The sequence below is a fragment of the Pyxicephalus adspersus genome, chromosome 5, assembly GCF_032062135.1.
Source record: "Pyxicephalus adspersus chromosome 5, UCB_Pads_2.0, whole genome shotgun sequence".
Lineage (NCBI taxonomy): Eukaryota > Metazoa > Chordata > Amphibia > Anura > Pyxicephalidae > Pyxicephalus > Pyxicephalus adspersus.
This window is the reverse complement of record NC_092862.1, coordinates 76,462,561-76,483,856: the sequence shown is the minus strand read 5'-3', so window position 1 is coordinate 76,483,856 and position 21,296 is coordinate 76,462,561. Positions and strand designations below refer to the sequence as shown.

Below are 21,296 nucleotides of genomic sequence, written 5' to 3'. Positions count from 1 at the left end.
TAGTCAGTACCATTTTAAAACATTTCAAGAATAAATATTTGCCCACAAAAAGTTTGCTTCTACTCTTCTATGTATTTATGTATATCCAGGCTGGGCATACTTTTATAGAGCAACATAATCAGAACCTTCCTAGATATCCTTCTGAGACGTACATATAATATAGGAAGTATTTTCTGTTCACTGAGTTATTCATTTTTCATAAAGTTAGGCCATGAGATGTCCATCAAATGACCTTGCTAAATTAAATATTGCAATATATAAATTAGACATGACATATTCCTGGGGGTAAAGTATAGCCTTCAGTAGGGGAGAGCTAAGAACTGTCTACTTCTCTCACAGGGTAAATCAGTGGGATTTATTTGACATAAATGACATTTGTTGAACAAAAAAGCATATAGCTGAGTTTTCCTGACAAATGAGTATTATGTTATATCTGCATATTATGACCAGTGTAAATGTTATTAAAGCTAGGTACATAGTAAACCTTTTAAAATGTCACGTGCTTTTGATCAAAGCAATGTATTCTATAAATTATACAATCACTACCTTATTGTATCTGTAAGTTTCAAAGACCAGTTGTATTTTATTTTTTTACGACTCAATGCTCCAGGGCTAGCTGAGCAAAATGAATTTACCTTGACAATTCCATTGACTACAAACAATAGTACATGTAGAATACTTTCTAAGTGAAAAATAGTGTATGATATGCAACCACCTGTGTTGTAATAAGGCTTTCACTATATATAGAAAGGTAATATCTCTGATAAGCACCACTGCCTCCACTCAATTGGGTCTTGTGGATAAACAAATACAGTTCCAAATTGAGAAATGTGTCAGTGAAGTAGACTTTATTCTACTCGCTGTTGTATATAAGGGTTCGTATATTGATGAACAGATAACATCCAAGTTAAGAAATAAGAGTTAGGAATTAAAGAATTTTTTCAACAGGAATATAAACACAATGTACAGTAGATGTTGATTTTATGTATTCATGTCAATGTCCTCTGAACCCCTCAAGTGCTTACCCAACAATCCTTGCCTCAGCTAGGTCACAACTAAATGACCATCACTCAATGTTAGGAGCACAGCAGCTATCTTTAAATAAGGCAAAGAATTCTGTCTCACAGATCAATTTACAGTTAGGAATAATTATCTCACTATAGGCGGTAAACAGGAGAAAAGACATGGAGGCTCCTTGATCTACCACCTAACCCCCCCCCCCCCCAATCCCTCAGTCTTCCTGATGAATATAAAGTAGTAGGGAGAGGAGCAGAGAGAACAGTGAAAAGAGCAGCTGGTAACGGAAAAATTGAGGGGCTCACACATATATGTAAAGGCTGGATACTCACTGTCATAGAAAATATTGGATGAGCTGTGGAAATCCAACATACAAACAAAGCTACATTTTGAGCATAACACAGGGTAAACATATGCAAACAGAAAGTCATACCAATATTACATTTAACCCGATTTCAAAATTTATTTGCAGACCAGACAGTTTTGGCAACTTTTTTTCCATACCTTATCCAGGAGAAAGGATTTACAGCTAACTCTAACACTTTTTCTTTACATGGCGTATATGTTGTTTTCATGGGTATATGTTAAAGGTTACAAAAACGTTGGCAATGAGGATTTTTTTACCACTTTGAAGTGTACCCAATATATTACAATAGGCATGTAGGCTGTATTCAGACCTGTGCAATAATGTAGCCACAGAGAAATTTGCTGGACATTAACACAAATCATAGCGCATTCTAGTACTGTTCATTTGGCCAAACAACCGAGCAAAGTTTTATATACAGTAACCTGTCCATCACAGGTGCTGCCATTTTCTTCCTTTTCTTTTCCTGGATACTTTATCTTCACACATCTTAATTGGCCAGTCCTGAATGATGTGACTCCGGAATATAGCATACACTGCCCATGTGCAGGTCAACATGTTATTAACAAGATAGCAAACAGATAGGTAAGTATTCCTTTTTTTTTGCAGAAAGGACATCACCTGTCTCTGCAATAAAGACCTGCCAGCTTTAAGCTTGAAATATGGTACAATAACACTCCTCCACAATAGATTGGACCTGACTGGACCCTAATAAGAGTGTTGATACAACAAATCATCCCTGTAAGCGTAACCTATGAATGTACCTAGGTGTTTTTTTTTACCACACTGTAACATAAAATGCTAATTCAACCTTTTAACTTGCCCTGCTTTCACCAGTGCTAAAAATGAATAATGAAACACTTCAGGCAATCATACAGATGTAAAGATTCATCCTTGGTTTAATAACATTTCACTTTTATTTTCAATTTATATTATTTTCAGTTACCTGAGAAAAAAACAAGGTAAAAATATTGCAAAAACAACTCAATGTATCCACTTACCTCGGTATGCACTCCAGATGTTGTCTCATTAACAACAAATGAATGAGAAACAAGTGTGGGATATGCTTGAACAAAACATATGAGTATATTCATAGAAAAACAGAAGCTCCAAAACATTGGTGTTGATTCACAACATATGTTTAGGCTGTTCATGTAGCAAAGTGAATTATTACTTTGCAAGAGTGAAGCTCTGTTTTCTTTAGCCATCCATTCATGTGCAAACAAAAAATGTGTTATGTTACATTTTGTTGCATGTTATTGGGTATTTTTGCGTGGTGAATTTTTACCACATTCTCTAAGCAAATAACCCCCCATGCAGCGCAAACTATTTTTAAACCTCCCTAAACAAAAGCCTTAAATCATTTATGTTTTTATTGGGAAAGCAGAACTATATTTCCACTTGAAAAAGTAGCAAGAAGGCAATTGGTCTCTAATGTAGAAACAGACAGGTGATGTCCCTTCTGCAATAAAATATACTTTCCTACCTGTTCGTTTTCTTTGCATGAACTCCCACAAAAGCATCATCCTGACCAGGTCAAGATGGCTGACGATCAGGAAACCAGATAAAAATAGGATGGCAGCATTTGCAAAGGAATGAGGACAAGTGGGTTTATTTAAAATATTGTGATCAATCAGGTATATTTATTTTATTTATTTAGGTCATCACCGTGTTTGACAAAACCAATGTTTTTACATTGGATTTCCCTTTGATAGTAACATACGTATTTTCTGTTTTATTTGAGTCAATGGAAAATATGATCAGACTATAATATACAGTTAGTATTTTTTTTTAAATAGAAAAATACAGAATTGAAAAAGTATTGTTTGATCATATTAGGGATATCTCAAATCACAGAAAAGTAACACAAAAAATGTAAACCCATCAGGTTATTGTATAAAGAAAGTCATTCTTTTTTTTACTGCAGCTTTGAAAAGGTTAACTGCAAGTAATGTGTAACTAGTTACATAGAGCCTAAACTATTTAATGGCTATAAATAGGGATGGCAAAAAAACACCTGTCTAGCTATTGTGTCCCTTCTGTCCAAGTCATCTTTTGTCTGAGTACTTGTCCCGAATTGTTTGGATAATAATTCCTCCATGAAGAGTTGGAGCTTTGATATTTTCATTGCAATTTAAGCACCATACAGCTGTTGGGCAAATTTTGACATGCTACATGTGTTTTTCATTATCAGCACACAGTCTAAGTAAGAGAGAGAAGCATAAAAAAAGAAACAACTCTCTCTGGGTTAGGAAGAGGACATTTAATTTATCAAAAAATATATACTTTAATGTTCAGTGCCGCATATTATGTTGGCACTATATAAATCCTGTTTATTATTATTATTATTATTATTATTAAAAATAATATTAATAATAATAATAATGGTGACATTTATGAAATCTGCCTGTGTCCACCTGCCATATTTGGTCCAAATAAATTTGAATTGAGTATTAGACTGATATGTAAAATGCTAGTAATACATTTTTTACTCATTGTTTTTTTCAAGAACCACTTTGAGATGATTTGAGCTTTGTGACATGGTGTGTTATCCTGCTGGAAATAGCCATCAAAAATTAGGCACACTGTTTTCATAAAGGGGTGGATATTATGGGCACCATCATAGGCATGACACTGTATTTTTTTTATTGAAGTTGTTTAGTTTTTGTTTTCTTCCCATGCAAGAACAATAAAGCACAGCAGTATAGTTTATATATCTAAAGGCATATTTATGATGGCACACCAGTGGTGGTGGCTAGATATCAGTGGTTTTGGAGGTTATGGATACTAATCAATATACTTCTTTTTCACTGGCTGTACTGGTGACCACAATTCTGACAACAATGTTCTCCTTCACACAGAAAAAAGTAAATTGTTGCAGCCAGATGGTTACCAAATAGGATCCAAGAACAACCATGTATAAGACCCTTCTTCTCCACTTCTCTTCCTGCTGATGTAGTTACTCCATCATCGAAGCCACTCCATCATCATACTCATTATTTTATTCACTATTCTTCTGACTACTTATGCCACCATCATCAGATCTATAAGTTAAAATTGTCCAAACATGATCCGTCCACTAATTTTCCCAAACCACCTCAATGCTCTTCAATTATTATTATGCAAATTATTCAAAATTTTTATTATAAAAGATCAAAATTTTTATTATAACTAAGTTTTACAACTTTAAGTTTCTATACTTGTATATGCACAGTTTAAGCTGAGGCACCAACAGTGCCAATTTGTTTGACTTTAGTATTCTGGGTACATTTTAGGACTATGAAAATGTTGCCAATGCTCTTCAAATATTATTATGCAAATTATTTTTGGTATACTTTTTTGTAATTTTCCTGAGGAAATATTTGCCACAAAATACCAATTAGTTGGAAACCGATGGATTAAGTTACCTCTAAAGCAGAAACAGAATGACTAGCTTCATGGATCTATCAAGATGTAAGTAGGCACAGTGCAGCGTTAAAGTTAATTATATTAAATAATTACCCCTTTCTCCCCTGTCTAAAACTTTTTTTATTCTTTGCGTTGAGTAAACCCATTTAAAATGTTTACAATTCTTAAATCGTTAGAGACATTCAATGTACACCCAGACTAATTCATACACCAAATGACACAACAATGAAGAATATCCCATCCACTAGATTAGAGGAGACTTATATTGGGCTCTCTGACTCCTACCACATGAACCATGAAAACTGTCAAGTGATGTGTAACTAAACACTAGTCATGTCATTTTCTAAATAAACATTAAGTGCTTGAATAAATATGCAGCTAAAACCCAACAGTGTAGTGCAAGTAAAAAAAAAATCTCTATATTGGGTTATAAAATCCCTGTAGAAGAGCTTACTCACTTTACGTGCTTGTACTGAGACCTTTTATGATATATGCATTTTATACAAAGGCCACACAGTTCTCACTACTTTTTCTTCATGCCTTCTGTGCACCCACTGTATGTCTGATGTCAGATATGCAAAAAAGGTACCAAATGTATAGCACACTACAGAATATTAAAGTTTGCAGGTATTTCTAGGACTAATGTGACAGATGAAAGGTAAACAGGTAGATAGTGCCAGTTTTAGAAGTCAAAGGGTCCGTGAATAAATGTCTGAATTTTTGTATACTTTTGCATACATTTTGTGTGTGTGTTGCTCATAAAAGAAATTATATTCAACTTAGTCAGGGCTTTATTTCCAAGCAAAAAATAGAGGTAGAAAAAGTATTTAAAAGGAGTGCATGGAACCTGTTGTCCAAGTCTGTCTGCCTTTATAGACAGGCAATCGCACCAGACTAATGCTTGCAAAATTTAATCTGAGATGAAGACCAAATCGTTAGGAGACTGTATACATATATTGTATATGTGTAATGCTGAGCTCTAAAACATACTTTTCTCAGTGGGCCTGAAAATCAATTATCAAACGCCTGAAAATGATCACAAAATTTATTTTTAAAATGAAGACACTTCTTTTGAGATTTTGCAGCACATTCTTTGGCTTTTTGTTTAGCAAGTGGTTTTAAGGTTTATTTCACCCTCCAGGTGGCAAACATGCAGTGTACAATAGAAACACATCTCTCTTTAAAAAGCCTCTAACAAGAAATTGTATTTCAACTTGAGTTGTGGTATGTTAAACACTACTTTCCAAACAGCTCCATGTCAGCCTACAAATAGGGTAATCCCCTTGCTCCTCTTACCCCCAGGATTGTAACTCAATAAATTAGAAGTAACCCTGGCACCTAGTGTTCCTTCTTTTTCCTCCTCTTACTCTCATTTGCAGCTGCCTACCTCATTGGACTCTGACTGAGCGCTGAACAAGTGATGTTCCCCTGCGTGACTCCAATGGTGTCTTAGAATGGGACCTGCTGCTGGTGCCTCGGTGCACCCCTATAGCTGGTAAATACAGCTTTTTGGCAATAGGGTTTGGACTATGCTCACACAAATCTGCTACAGTTCACCTCCATAGATCTTTAACTTCCTAAATTCCCCTGCAAGTGCACAGGCCCTTCTGCACTCATAAGGTACACATACGGTGTCCCCTATTAGTCTTCCAAGACCGTGCATGTGGCAATAATGTAGGACAAGGGTGCCCAACAGGTGGATCGCAATCTACCGGTAAATCGCAAAGACAACATGAGTAGATCGCAGAGCCCTGCCTTTCAAAATAAACTCTACCACGCACAGGAGTTCTTAAGTCCAAGTTTTTATTGTTGGTAGATCATTTTGACTTGGTCATTTTAAAAGTAGCTTGCAAGCCAAAAAAAGTGTGGGCACCCCAATATAGGACATCTGAGCATGCACAGTAAAGCTACGTACACACTTCCAATTATTATCGTTGGTAAACGAACGACGAACGATCCTGCACGATATCTGCGAACGATCGTATAGCAGCGATCCTGTACATACAGATAACGACACGATCGTTCGCAGATATTGTACACACGATAGATGCGATCGTTTGAACGATACAGGAAGTGACGTGCACCACAGGAAGTGAGCGAACGTTCGTTCACCGCTCATACTCAGACCATGGACGATCAATGAACGACCGTACACACGATAGATGGTCAACGATCGTCGTCCAATCCGATCCGCCGGTCCGGTCGTTCATTTCCAACGACTATCCTCGTTCATCGGCGTCGTTGGTTACTTTTTTTAAGAACGATTTTTGCCCAATCGATCGTTCGTCGTTCGTTCGTCGTTCATTTCCAACGATAAAAATTGGAAGTGTGTACGCAGCTTAAGTCTCCAGCTGTAAAACTTTCCCCTCCTGACAAGCAGGTATAGAGTTTAAAACACTGGTGGTTTTCTGCTTAGATGTCGACTGTTGTTGAGACAGAGGTTGAGACAGAGGTTGAGCCAGCACTTCTCTGCTCATGGAAACATGGTCAGAAATGTTTGCTATGGCGATCTCTAATATCTCCAGTAACCTGAGGTTTGGTCTGCCATCAGAAACATCAAACTGTCTGTAGGCTTCTTAGCAGAAGCTACTGTTGACATAGACAAAGCAGAGTGATGCTCTGAGCGGTTTTTAGTTAAGGAGCTCTGTGTTTGAAGCCCTGGATAGCAGATCCCACCTCCAAGCAGGGGTGGTGCAAAATTCCCTACAAAGTAAAGGATAAACACGTGATAAAACAAAGGCGAAGTACCTTCAGAAGGGCCCCAGCTGACAAGTTGAAAGAAGCCATGATCCTATAGGCCTGGCAGAGAATCCAAGTTGGATGGATGGCAAAAGCTTTTCCGCTGGAGTAACAAACCCTAACCTTTCCAGTACAGTAAATCCCAAGTCCTTTTAATTTTTTGTCCTCCTGGACTCCACTAGCAGAAGCCAAGCCTTTCAGGTTTCGGGAGGTTTGGACAGGCAGGTTTTCGAACAGATAGGTCCTAGAGACCATTTTGCAAGGCCATGGACATTCACTGGAACACCAACCATACAGTTTGTGAAAAACAAAGTCCTGTCTTGCAATATAAAGAAGCATTCCATGTGGATTTATGCCAATACTCTGCTTGTCTAAGGGATAATCTTACCAGTACCACCAGAACATTTCCGTGGATGTTCTTTACCTCTGTTCCTAATACAAAAGAGCAATCTTCTCCCTACCCAGACATTGATCCATCTTGGGGGACAGATAGACATGGTAGTTAACACGGTCTCTTTACCGGAGCAAAAAATCTGAATCATCAGGGAAAGAATGTTCCAAGTTCAAGTATCAATTACCGCAAAATACTGTCTAAAAGCAGTAGGGCCATTGGCCCCCACTATCACAATAATAAAATTGTCCCAATGGTAAGTGCGCCTTTACCAAAAAAGCTTCCTACTACAGTGGAACTTCTGTAGTCTAAACGATTATATTTGTCCAGCCTACTATGGTGGTTAGACAAGCAAAACCTCCTCAGTTGTCACTCCCTTTCAAATGGGTAAATCTAACCTCAGATGCCAGCAAAGAAGAATGGGGTGCACTCTGTCAAGGCCAGATTGTGCAGGGGCCTTGGAGTGACCCACTAGGAGCATATCAAGACCTCCTAGCCTTTCAAAATCTGATACGAGGCAAATCAATTCTTTTGAGGATGGACAACGTCACATCCATCACCTGTGTGAAGATTCATTGAAGAACATGTATCAGACACCTGCTGAGAGAGGTAACCCCCATCATAAATTGGGCGCATGAAAACCTGACTCACCTTTCTGCAATCTATATCCCAGGTAAGCTGAACAAGCCTGCAGATTACCTGTTAAGAACAGCAAAATAAGCGGTCAAGTGGTCCTTCATTCCCTATTAGAACTATTTGCCTCACTGACAATTTAAAAGCTGGAGAATTTCATTTCCAGATGACATCAAGCCCTGGGTTTGCATGCCCTTGTGGTGGACTGGCAGTTCCAGGCAGCCTATGCAATTGCCCTGGTACCGCTGATCCACAAGTTCTTGACAGCATAGGTATTAAAGGGAACAGGCTAGTAAGCACAGGGTGCTTCAAACCTGTGGTCTAAATGCTCATAAAAGCAAGAAAGTCCAGTACTAATTCTGCCCACAACAGAGTGTGTCAACAGTTTCAAATATTCATAACCTTCCTTAACTTAAAATTTCTCCAGAAAGGTCTAGAAATATGGCTCAGCCTTAACACTCTGAAAGGTCAAGACTCTCCCATCCTAGCAATCACAGGCCTCTCATGGGCCTTGAATCTATTAGTGATACAATTCTTTAAGGCAGTCCTCAAAATTAAACCTCCCAGAAAACCAAGATTTCCTAAATGGGATCTACCTCTTGTACTTGATTTCCTTGCGTCAGACAAGTTCAAACCAACCAAAAATGTTTTCATAACCTTCTTTCCAGACAGGGTAGTACTAGTACCCATGCTTAATTTCTGAAAGTAACTTCTTCATTACATCTGAACCAAGTAATTGTTCTTCCTACTTTTTACATGTACACCAAGCAACGGGTCAGTGATCTTGATGTTGGCAGTTCTCTACACACATTCTCTACACACATCTCCAATATGCAGATCAGAACACCCCTTTTTTCCTTCTGACATGAATAGAAGAAAAAAAGTGTCTAGCAGACTCATTGCTTCATGGATTGTTAAAACCATCTCTGTGGCATACAGGGCTAAAGGTGTACAAATTCCTCCAGTGGATACGGCTCATTCGACCTGCAGTATCTCAACATCCTGGGCAGCAGTGGGACAAGTGTCCCTGGATACCATCTGTAAGACTGCAACCTGGTCCTCCATCCACACCCTTATGTCAACCAGCAGCACTGACCACAGTTGACTTTGGTCAGAAAATATTGTCTACTGTCTCACTGCATGATTAAATATTTTTGAGCATCCCACCCTGGCTTGACTCTGATTAATAGTGGAAGCATACAACAGGCGAGGTGGCCTGGGGCTTGCTGACGACGCCTCACCTGTTGTATGCTTCCACCATTAATCAATCCAAATTCCAATTTAGTAAATCAGCAACCAGTACTTTTGATAACAGTGATATTACGCATTGCAATTCTATTGAAAATCTCCCCTCGTCCAGCATTCTAATAATCTACTTTGACTTAATAAATACCTGTCTCTGTCATCTAGATGTGCTTACCTAATATCAACACAACCCTACTTATTTAATGCCCCATATTCCAGTTAAGAGTATTTACAAGTGCAATGACCTTAAGTCTCCTGTTCAATTTCATACACACTCCTTGCTCTATGTTTCTGATAATATTATATTACCATACATAACACCTCCCTCATATCTTATTGGAATAATTGGTCCTAGAAATCCTGCAGATGTTTTTATCAACCCCCACATTACTGTGATTATATAGATTTCTAAATTTCAAGTTAGACCTCAATCTCAACCCTCCCCTGAAAAAGCTTAAGGGTGAAACGCATCAGGTATTTGAGACCTTTTCAAAAGACTTGTGTTGATATACTTTAAATGTGATTCAATGTACATATATTCACAGAGAAAAGTTTCTTGTGTATCACAATCATTAGATAGTAAAGAATATAAAAAAAATATTTAAATCATGACTACAAAAGCCTGTCTATCTATCCACCCTATCCTACAATAAAGTGCTGTCATATTATGCAGTGCTTTACAAAGTCCAAAGTCATGTCACTAACTGTCCCTCAAATGGGCTCACAATCTAATGTCCCTAGCGTAGTCACATATCGTTAACATAGGGCATGGAAATGGAGGGAAAGCCATTAATTATGATGTGGGAGGAAACCTCACGCAAACTCAGGGAGAACCTGTAAACTAATGCAGATAGCGTCCTGGACAGGATACAAACCTGTGACCTAATGCTGCAAAGGTGAGACTGCTAATCACTGGGCCAACCGTGCTGCCCAATTCCAACCTCATACACTAATTCTACTTTATGTAAGGATCTCAGTGGAATAATTGCCAATACGTTGCTAGAATTTTATGTAATTTTCAGTACATCAAATAGCCAACAAGCCTTACAACAATCGGGACATTACATTAGTTGGTGGGAATTAACTTGATATATTATAAGAAAATAGATGCACAACAAACCCGTCAGAGCCCACAAGAGTCTATAAGAGATCATCATTTATTCAATTTCTCTGTAAACAATCTTACTGTTAAAAATGTTGCCTAAACAAAATCAGTAAAATAAAACTAATAAGCCTTTAACTGAGAATAATACTTGGTCCCAGAGCCATGTAAAGCAAATTCACAAATATTCCAAATTCATAAAGTCCTCCAGATGGCATTCAGAGAATCAAAATGAACAATGTCTTAATTGATCAGAAAGTAAATGAATGTGTTTTTGGTATTTCAGGAATGGTAGAAGAAACCATTTACACAGAAACTCGGTGACAATGTCATCATTATTTCTCTCACAGATGCTCAGACACTGTGTGGGAATAATGTATCAAAAAGTCATTTTTGGTTGAAATGACAAAGGAGAGTCAAGTACTGAGTTTTAGAACTGGGACCTAAACTGGATGAAAACAAGTAAGCAGTTTGCTGCAAACAATTTTAATGATTGTAGTAGAGATATATTCTTGTGATCGAACTGGCAATGATTCATTTTATAATGAACAAGGAAAGAGTCTTCAGTAAAAAACAGGTTTTGAATCTATTTAGTATTTGCACTTTGAAATACATACCGTAGATCTACTCTTTTAGTAGTTTTAGGTGTCAGTTGACTGTCTGAAAGTTAATTCTTTACAATACCTATTTTTTAAATGGCATAATGTATCATCTTTTTACATAGTTACATGACAGTAAGTCATGTTGAAAAAAGACATAAGTCCATGAAGTTCAACCACTAGGGAAGTAAACATACTCCAGATATAAAACCTTATGGACAATTTGCTTCAACAGGGGAAAAAAATTCAATCGGATGTTCCCTGGATAAACAGTCTCTGTTTTCTTTACTTTAAAGCTTTAATACCCAGTTATATTCTTTTGTGCCCACCCAAACTACATTGTCAATAAAGGATCAGTTTTCTGATTGTGTTTCCATCATTCACATAGTTGGTCCTGAGCAATAATATGCAAACAACGTTGGGGTACATGCATATAGACAGGAATTGGCTAAAAAATGGAGAAAATAGAAATAGTGAATATGCTCTAAAAGTAGCGATATTTATTGCACTAAAAATATTATAAAAGAGTAAGTGTAAAAAGGTGAAAGTTGCTTAAAAATGACTGGATGTTAAACAATTGTTATGGGTAAATTCAAAAATAGTTCAGTTTACCAGGGAATTTTAGAACCTATTATTGAGATAATTTTGTAAACTTAATGTTTGCTACAAACTCTATTAAAGTTAATGGGAGAAAATCTTTAACATTTTTCTCCTATTTAAAAGACAATAGTCATACTACTCTAAACTAATGGTTTAAAAAGCTAGAAATTGTCGTGAGGGACCATTCATTTCCAAGAGAAGCCATTTTGAGTTCATCTTCGAAGCTAACATTTAAAAGACACAAGTTTATTCAATGCATGTTTGAGGAATATCTTAAAGCTGTATACTTTTTTTAGAACTTTGTGATTTTTACAGATAGTCTCAGCTACAGCTTGAACTGGCAATGCATATTAAGCTCTGATTTTTTGGTTTCTTTTACAGTTGGCTTGGCTTACATACAACAGCAGCTGCCCAATCTGCAGTTTAAAAAAGGCTTTTTTGAGTTATTTGAGCTGAAGCTTATTATTTTATCAAGTGGCTAAAGGCCTGGATTTATGAATGAAAGCACCAGCCGCAAAAAACTTTACCAATATTTGCTCTTAAAAAAAATAAAGATGTTTCTTACTTTTTACAATTTAGCCAGAGGCAAAACAGTTTATTAATATGTTATGTAAACTTTTTTTTCTCCTCATGTAAATGCACTGCCTCTCACTCCATTTGACATTTGCTGGGGTTTATAAGCAGTATATAAGGGAATAAGGTAATTAAATGGGTGATACTGGGGTGTAAACTGCTTAACTGCAACAGTATGTGGAGACCTGAAACAAAACACAGCAGCACAACTTATGTGTGTTTATTATGTGTGTCAACAATGACTAAGCACCCATAAGAAATCCTAGCAACTACAAAGGAAGGGATTACGCCTTCTCCAAAAAAATCCCACAAAAGGTAATACCCAACACATCTTTTTTTAAATAAACTAATAAACAAATCATGAAAAAATAAATTTAATATAACTAAAATACCAATAATTAAAAAAGAAAAAATAGTGGGTCAGCAGCTAAAAAGCTGAAAGGTTGCTACTGCTGACACACCCAAAAAATTCTAAAGTTCGGTCTCCAAAATATGTGAACACAGAAGAATGGGAGTACACATAAACTGATAGTAGGGGGGCTGGCACATTCTACAGGCCCCATTACTGGCCATTGTTGCCCTGCTGACCAGAGTTTAAAGTGCCCTTTGGGTGAACCTTCACATGTCAGCAAATGGGGCACAGTTCTTGGATAACTGCAGCCCATCCCTAGTTAATACATGCATATCTATAAGAAAGCCAGCGACAGTAACATCTAATTTTTCTTCTTCTTTGCATCAGGCAAAATCAGGCAAATATTTTGTAGATGCATTGGACCTTGCTTGTACCTATTGATGTCATGCCAGCCTTTATTTATACAGGTTAGATCTCCAAAAATATCTGATAATAGGTTGATTTCTGCTGCTAGCATCCTACTACATCTACCACAGGATATAATAGTAACACTCTTAAAAACACATACTTATTTTCTGTACCCCCTACAGTTTGTAGCTGGTCCCTCTATACTTGAAATAATATTAATTTCAGTCAGCAGATTTGGAAAGACATTCTGCTGTTCAACGTCTGCTCAATTCTCCCAGTGGCACTATATCTATTGATGTATGTGATGTGGATGTCATTAAAAACTGAAAACAACTAATTGTAATGACAGGCACACTGATTATGTTACTATTAAGAGTTTCTTCCTAATTTAAAAAGGCACATCTAAAAACTCATTTAATGGTTCCACAGTGGGGTGTGCATAGAATGAAAATGAAAAAAATAGACACCAATATACAGTGTTTTCCTTGCTATTTATTACATGTTGATAAATTTCATGTTGAATATATTGTAAGGAAGCACTTGTATTCTTATATTGGGCATATAGGGCCTATTCCATTTTTTTAACACTATAATCCAGGAAAGAAGCTATATATACAATTGATTATATAGAAGTTTCCCAATCCATCCAAAAGAGATAACAGGAAGCTCTTGGAATTAAGCGACCTTCTTTTTGAGCTTAAAGTCGCCAAGAAAGAGCACATCTCCCAGGTCTTACTTACATAGACACTGCACATGGCGTGAACCCAGTTGTAGCAAAACTGCCCTACAATCTTCAAGAAAAGTGGACTACAGCAGGTTCCAGATATAAAGAGCAACACAAGCATCCTTTCCGCCCTACACTTTCTTCTCCAAGTTTATCGAGACATTGCTAAGGCCAAAAATGACCCTAGCTTCTCTGTCACTGAGTCAAATACGTATTCTCCTGTAAACACTTGTGGTGAGAACCCTACTTCAAGGCTTAGGGACCTTAGAGGAGCAAAATCTGTTGAGAAAACATGGCACATAGCTGATACCGAAATCTCACCCCTTGATGAGTTGCTCTGTATTGCTCTGTATGCCCAAAAATGTATTCTAGGATGGGTTTTTGTGGGAAATATCTGTCTCCACAAGCCACGCAAACCCTGTGATGTACACATTTACAATACCAAAGTGTTAAATAAAGGACAAACTTTCTATTTTAGGCTATGCCCTAACCATTATCACGTGAGTGAAAGCCCCAAACTGAACACCAAGACATTCAACAACATCCAAGCTTGTGTCAGCTTATGAGAGAAACATGAAATTAGTGGAGCAAGGTTTCTTACAACTGATGAAGACAATATGGTGGCTCCCTCTATTGAAGATCGAGAATTTGTTGCCCTATGGACAAGGATTTCTTTAAAGATGACTTCAATAGCTGGGTAGCTCCATTGCCCTTTCGTGTTCCAAGGGTTCAACAACCGATACTTGAAGAAAGTAGTAGCTAGAAAACCAAAGGAAATCCTATTTTTACTAATTAGTGGTTGCCAAGCCTATGTATAGAATATCACAAGGAGTGAAATAGAAAAATATGGCTGTTTGTGGCAACAGTAATGTACTTCACTTGTATCGTTTAGTTTTAGCATTCTAGGCTAGACAGAGCTCAACTGAGATAAGTAAAGAAGTACAAAGATAGTGTGATGTATTAAACATACTACAGTACCAATGTTAGTGATCAAATTGAATCATATCACAAATCATAAGATTGTCTCTTTTTCCAGATGCGTTTCGCCATTTGGCTACTTCAGGGGATTCATATTGATCGTAGATCATTACTAGTTGTTAGGATGATGGTAATAAGAAAGACATGGGCATCCGTCTGAATATTTACATATAGTATAGTTGAAGATAGGTTGTATGCTCCTGTAGTCAGTGGTATATTTGTGGTAACTTGAAGGGTGGTATTAGAGAGGAGAACCAGTGAGGGTTCCTGTTTCTGAGATGGTGTTATTCCTTGTGATGCAGGAGCCAGCAGGGGATTGCTGAGGACACCGCTGGATCAAGGGGAGCAGGTAGGATTTTTTTCCACCCTGGGTGTAGCTCGGGATTACCACTTTTGGTATATAAAATTCACCCCATGCCACACTTGGGAATACCGCCAGGGAGGTTAATAGGCATAAGTGACCTGGGAAGAGCAGCGAAGGTCAATATTTTGCTAAATGTTTTTATAAAGAGGACAAAGGAAAGCAATACTGAAAAAGTTGATAAAAGGCACAATTGTCCTTGGAAGTTTTTTTTACCAAAAACCTACCTGGACTGAAAGCAGTGTTTTATATCTTTTTTTTTACAGTTTTAATCATAAATATTCCCACTGTCCATTTGCTAAATGAAATGAAATAAGAATGTTCAAACATTTTCACAGTTGTCAAATAAAAAAAGAAATACTCCTTAGTATGCCCTAGATACCCAAATGACAGTGGTATAGTCATGGGTAATTCAAACAATGTCAAAGTTCATGCAACAATAATTTATACAATAGGAAACCTAGGCAGATATGAATGAACAAGACAAATTATTTCTTCGCAGAGAATTAGTATGAGATATTCTGCCAGCAAAGCAGAACCTGGCATCTGTTCAGTAAAAAGGATTAATGTCTTGTTTTCATTTTACCAGAACATTTCAATGACAAACCGGTATCCATTCAAGTTCAGAGACAACATGGTTGTTCATCCTGTTACCCTGTGATCACGGAGACCTCCTTTTGTTTGCAGCTGACCCCCCTACATCAGTCTTCCCTTCACAGAGAAGTAGCAGTGATGTAGGGGGGAAGTAATATAATTAAGTTAGCACTCCTGACCTGTGGAAGCTGTTGTTTAATGCCAGGAATCCCAGGAGAATAATGCAGGTAAATTGAATGAATGCATATGGATATCAGTTCCCCCTGCAATTCATGCTTCAAACACCTTCAGTAGGATAATGCAGACAGCCAATCAGGCCGGATGATTTTCCTGCTCAGTATTAATCTGTAACTATATTGTGCAATTCTTTTCCCTAACAATGTAGAGGGTGTTACAGGCCCCGTCATCTGACTGTAGGAATAAGATGTAATTGTACATTCAGCCTTTCACAAATGGGCTGATTCCTCCTCATCCATGTTCCACAGGCTTCTTTTATTTTTGTAGTGAGCAGGAAAGCAGAGTGTGCATATAAATGAATGCCATGAGAATGAGCTATTTCATACAAGCATAAAAAGAGCATTCTTTTGGGGCGACTGACTGAAATAAGCAAATATCATATCTTTGTGTGCATTCTGGGAGATGGGCAGCTGTGTGGTCATATCTTTTTTAGAGAGGATAAGCGGAACACCATTATCCTGAAGGTAATGATGCACTTATTCTATGTTTCCCGACTGCATTAATACAACATCAAGTTTTTTTATCTTGATTTATGCTTGTTTAGAGCCTATGAAATGTTTCATAAATAACCTGGTGGCTCCCTACACAGCATAGCATATCAGAATTTATCAGTTATCTTACAAATAACTCAGTTGAGACAACATATTGAGAACTATTTATATTTTCTGCAAAGCAGTAAATACCTTGATAGTGTTGATTTAGATATAATTAAGCTTTAGAAAACAATATCTTATCAACCATTTAAAACCATAGGCATCACATCTAATATTATCCGATAGAACTAAACCAAAAAAAAACTGTATTTTTTAACCCAATAATATTTACCTGTAGACTTTTATATATTCTCCATAGGGTAATGTTCTTAAATATAAAGCTGCAATGATTTTCTGGATGATAGAGATAATGTGGTCATGACTTATCATTTGTATAAACATATAGTATTTACTTTATTCTATATGAAAATGTATAAAACATTATTTCTCATTCTCCATTACACCTCATAAAGAAATGAACCCAACAAGCTAGAATAAATAAACTTCAGATGAAATAGCTGTTTCCAATTGCCAAAATAATAGTTGGAACACATAAATGAGAATTGGACACATATGTTAGTTTAGTGCAGTCTGTGTTAGCTGACATAACAGGCTAACCAGAATCTCATGACATAACAGGCTAACCAGAATGTCATACTATTCCTCTGTAAGGCTTCTGGGCACCTGAGAAATGTATTAGTTTCTGATGTACTACCATCAGAGTGAATACCTTCTATTTCTTGTGTTATTAACCAGGCTTTAAAAATTCAATGCTTGGTTATTGGCCCTTATAAAGGCATTATACATTTACATCCTGGGGGAATTATCCAGATTATTTTAATATTAAATATTTGAAATTAAAGTTGTATTAGGAAGTCCCAGTAATAGATACTGTAGAGCAACAGGTTCTACAGTGACGCCCCATAAATGTTAAAAATACGAATATGGATGATTTTAACCTTGCATAGATGTTAATATCTTTACATAATGTTAATGAGGTTCTTCTCTTTTCTGTGCAATGCTACTTTTACACCAAACCCATAACATCTATAATGAATAGTACTTAGGTAGCATACCTGTTCCATTCCTCATGAAATGCACAGTTTAATATCCTTAAAGTATATTCATGTGCATATATATTATAAAAAATTGTGTAGATGTCCCCTACAGATATTGATAAGTAGTTGAGTAAACTATGTTTTAAACTGATGACTGTAACCTCCCCAGTGCTACTGTATGTTTAATAGCTAAGTTTGTTTGCTTTTGGTATATTTATTAAGAAATTATACAACTGAAAAAACAACCACTGTTCAAATATGGCTTCAGAGTCAGTGCCAGGGAACGTTTCTATCATTTTGTATTTAAAAGTACTGCTGATAAAAAAAACAATTTTGAAATTATCGATTCTGCTACAAGAATAATAATGGAAAGCCTGTGCAACAAAGCTAAGTGGGAATATTAGGTCATGTTATGAGATCACTATTGCTATATAAATACAAACATGCACTAAACACTAATTACAGATGCAATTGTCAATTGTAGCTGCACAATGCAATGCACATTAGTGCACTCTTTATTGTTTATTTCAGTGAGTGCAATAATACCACCATGGACCAATGGACCATACTTGTGTAAATGGGCCCTTGGGCACCAGCGTTTCTACATACACATTCCAATTACCTTTATTTTGCAATGGAAGTGAACTGAAGCAAGATGAAAAATGTAAACCAATCATATCATTTTTTTTATTATTAAATTAAGTTGTTTGCCTGGGTACCATGAAGCATTCAGTAATAGTGGCCCTATGTACATAATTTGGATTGAAATGTAGTTTGCAATATTTGGTTTGATAATTTCTACACATTTCTTTTGCAGGAATAGAACTCTTTTTTTTCCTATGTTAACATGTAGCAAGAATAATTCTTTATGTCTGCCTTTAGTTGTTGCTGCATTACAAAGCCTGAGCTAGAATAATCAAAACACATGGTTTGGAAGACAAGTGACATGTGGTTCATGAACCCCATAATTAGTTCCCCTTCCTAGTGCTAAGCAGTAATTAAATTTGCCACTTCTGCTCTGCTGATTCGTTTATTTAGCTATTTAATTGCTTGACTCAAAGTGTCTTTATCTCCGGAACTGCAACACTTTATTCAGGCAAAAGCAAACTATAAACCATTTTTTACTAGGGCAGGGACGTGTGAAAGGAAAATAATACGATTTTTTAAGTTAACAGTAAATGGTTGATGTGGGCTGTGTAACATATTGCATATTGTTATTTACATTATGTTTTCAAATTGATTCATCTACCACTTGGGGGTTTATATAAGGGAACATTGTGTATAGAATGGAGACCAGAAACAATGTAAGCGATTTAAACATAATTAGTTATGCTATTCAGAATTCTCCTTTGTGGCAAGAGAAGCCTGGAAACAATCAGTTATGAAATGAAAAGTATTATATGATCAGTACTGATTTAAATTGTGCCTTAATCTTAATTTGTAAGGTAGTAAGTAATACACATACAATAAGGGCAGACAAGCACAGACACCACAGATAACATTGATTTCAATGATGGTAACATTTTAACAGCATTTTTAACAGCATCATGCTACAACTGGGAAAAATAGTCTTGTTTGCACAAGTTTGCATTACTATCTGGTAATAAAATTAGGAAGTCTTGGCAATGGATATTAACATTCTGGACAGTTTTTAGGTTCATTTCTCAATATGAAACTTTTGCACATTGTGAGGAAAAGCGAGTATCACAGCATAGTTTTATCTTTCATTTACAAATTGTATTTTTACTGTAAGGGTTTTTTCTTTATATCCTGCATTCATGTGTGTTGATGTGCTACAGTGTTATTCATTGTGACTGACCCCCAATGCCCTGAATTGCAGGCCACCGTAATATGTACTTATGTATTACCATGTGTTTTTTTGTGCTGCAATACAAAAAATGCAGTCTACACTATTTTTATACTATGATATTGTGGTATATTAGGTTCCTCAATTCAAATGAATAGACTGCCTAATGAATGATGAATAATGCAACATAAATTAACGTAACACATAACACCCATTTCAAAACATATAGATATGGTCAGGTTATACCCCTTAGTTAGACATTTGAATAAATGTGCCACATCTCAGCTAATATAGCTGATATTGGATAAATATTATTAATAGTAGCAATGGGACTTTAATTAAAGTCATAATCCTACCAATATTAATTTATGTCACATAACCCTCATTACAGACACATCCTAATACATGCTGCAACTGATAAGATTGGTGTAAATGGGTTGTGATACTAGAAATCTTTAAAAAGAAGTATACTTCAATGTTTCTGTCCTCTGAGTATGTATCTAAGATTTGGGTATAGCAGTCTTTCTTAGCAATTCAGGACATGCACTGGACAAGAACTTTGAAGAATAACAGCAGTCTCCTTGGCACATGCCCCAACAAAATTGACTTGACATAATTATCAGTGCCAAACCAGTTCTACTTGGCCGAGACAAGTGTTTTATGGAATATAGGAGATATAGAAGAGCCAAGAATCAAATAAATGCTTCAGATATAGAAGGCCAGATAGTGGTGGACTGTAACAGTGAAGTAGCAGCAAGTCATGCGTGGCTACCACCTCTTTAGAAGACTAGTAAAGTTTAGTGCCAAAACTTTAGTCAGTGTTTTGCATTTTAAGAGGATATTAACTATAATAAGGCTGCTGATACAAAAGTCAATTATCAACTGAACTTATTCAATTTCAACCTAACTTATTACGTGGCCCTTTCATTTATGAGCAAAGGAAAAAAACACATTTAGGCTAAACAAGTTGGAAAATTCCTAGCAGCAGAAAAACATAACATGTCTCTTTTGCAATAAAACAAACTCACCTACCTGCCCTAGCATGCACAACTCAATATAAAATCTTGCCATACATGTGTGGAGTCCCATCATTCTGGTCTGGCCAATTAGAATGACCAAAGTTCCTGAATCCGGAAAAGTTTCAAGTGAAAATGTCTTTGCTGCGAAGGGAGCAAAAGTATGTACGTTATTTTAAATGGCACCCCAATTCATCTGCATGAAAAAACACAGCTAGAGCTGTTTCAATTGTGTTACCCACAATTGTGCCCACAATAAGGTTTTTTACTTTATGTTTTATCACCATGCATTCTAGTGTGAACAAGTTTTACTTTTGATTTATAGTAGAATCTTATCACTTACATTCCTTAGCATGATTTACCAGATTATAATATTTGTATTATAAAATGGTGGTCTGCAACATACACACTAAACTTATGTGCACATTTTAACAGGTCAGTACAGTGATCAATATTGCTACGTGTGTGTATATCCATGATCTTATGCAAACCTGCTTTGCATGTGTATTGACTATCTTCATATCAGTTTCCATGTACCCTTGTGGAATCACATTTAG

At 36.5% G+C, this 21,296-nt stretch overlaps 1 protein-coding gene across 7 annotated transcripts in view; it reads left to right on the top strand.

Moving 5' to 3' along the window:
- Positions 1-21,296, top strand: part of LOC140331146 (poly(rC)-binding protein 3-like) — a 430,678-nt gene that overhangs the window by 280,932 nt on the left and 128,450 nt on the right. Inside the window, exon 1 of one of the 7 annotated variants that reach the window (XM_072411904.1) lies at positions 16,769-16,789. The exons of the other annotated variants lie outside the window; for them this stretch is intronic. The gene's annotated coding sequence lies outside the window, so the exon portion shown is untranslated. Of the gene's footprint in view, positions 1-16,768; positions 16,790-21,296 lie in introns of those variants that run through there. 7 annotated transcript variants of the gene reach the window in all.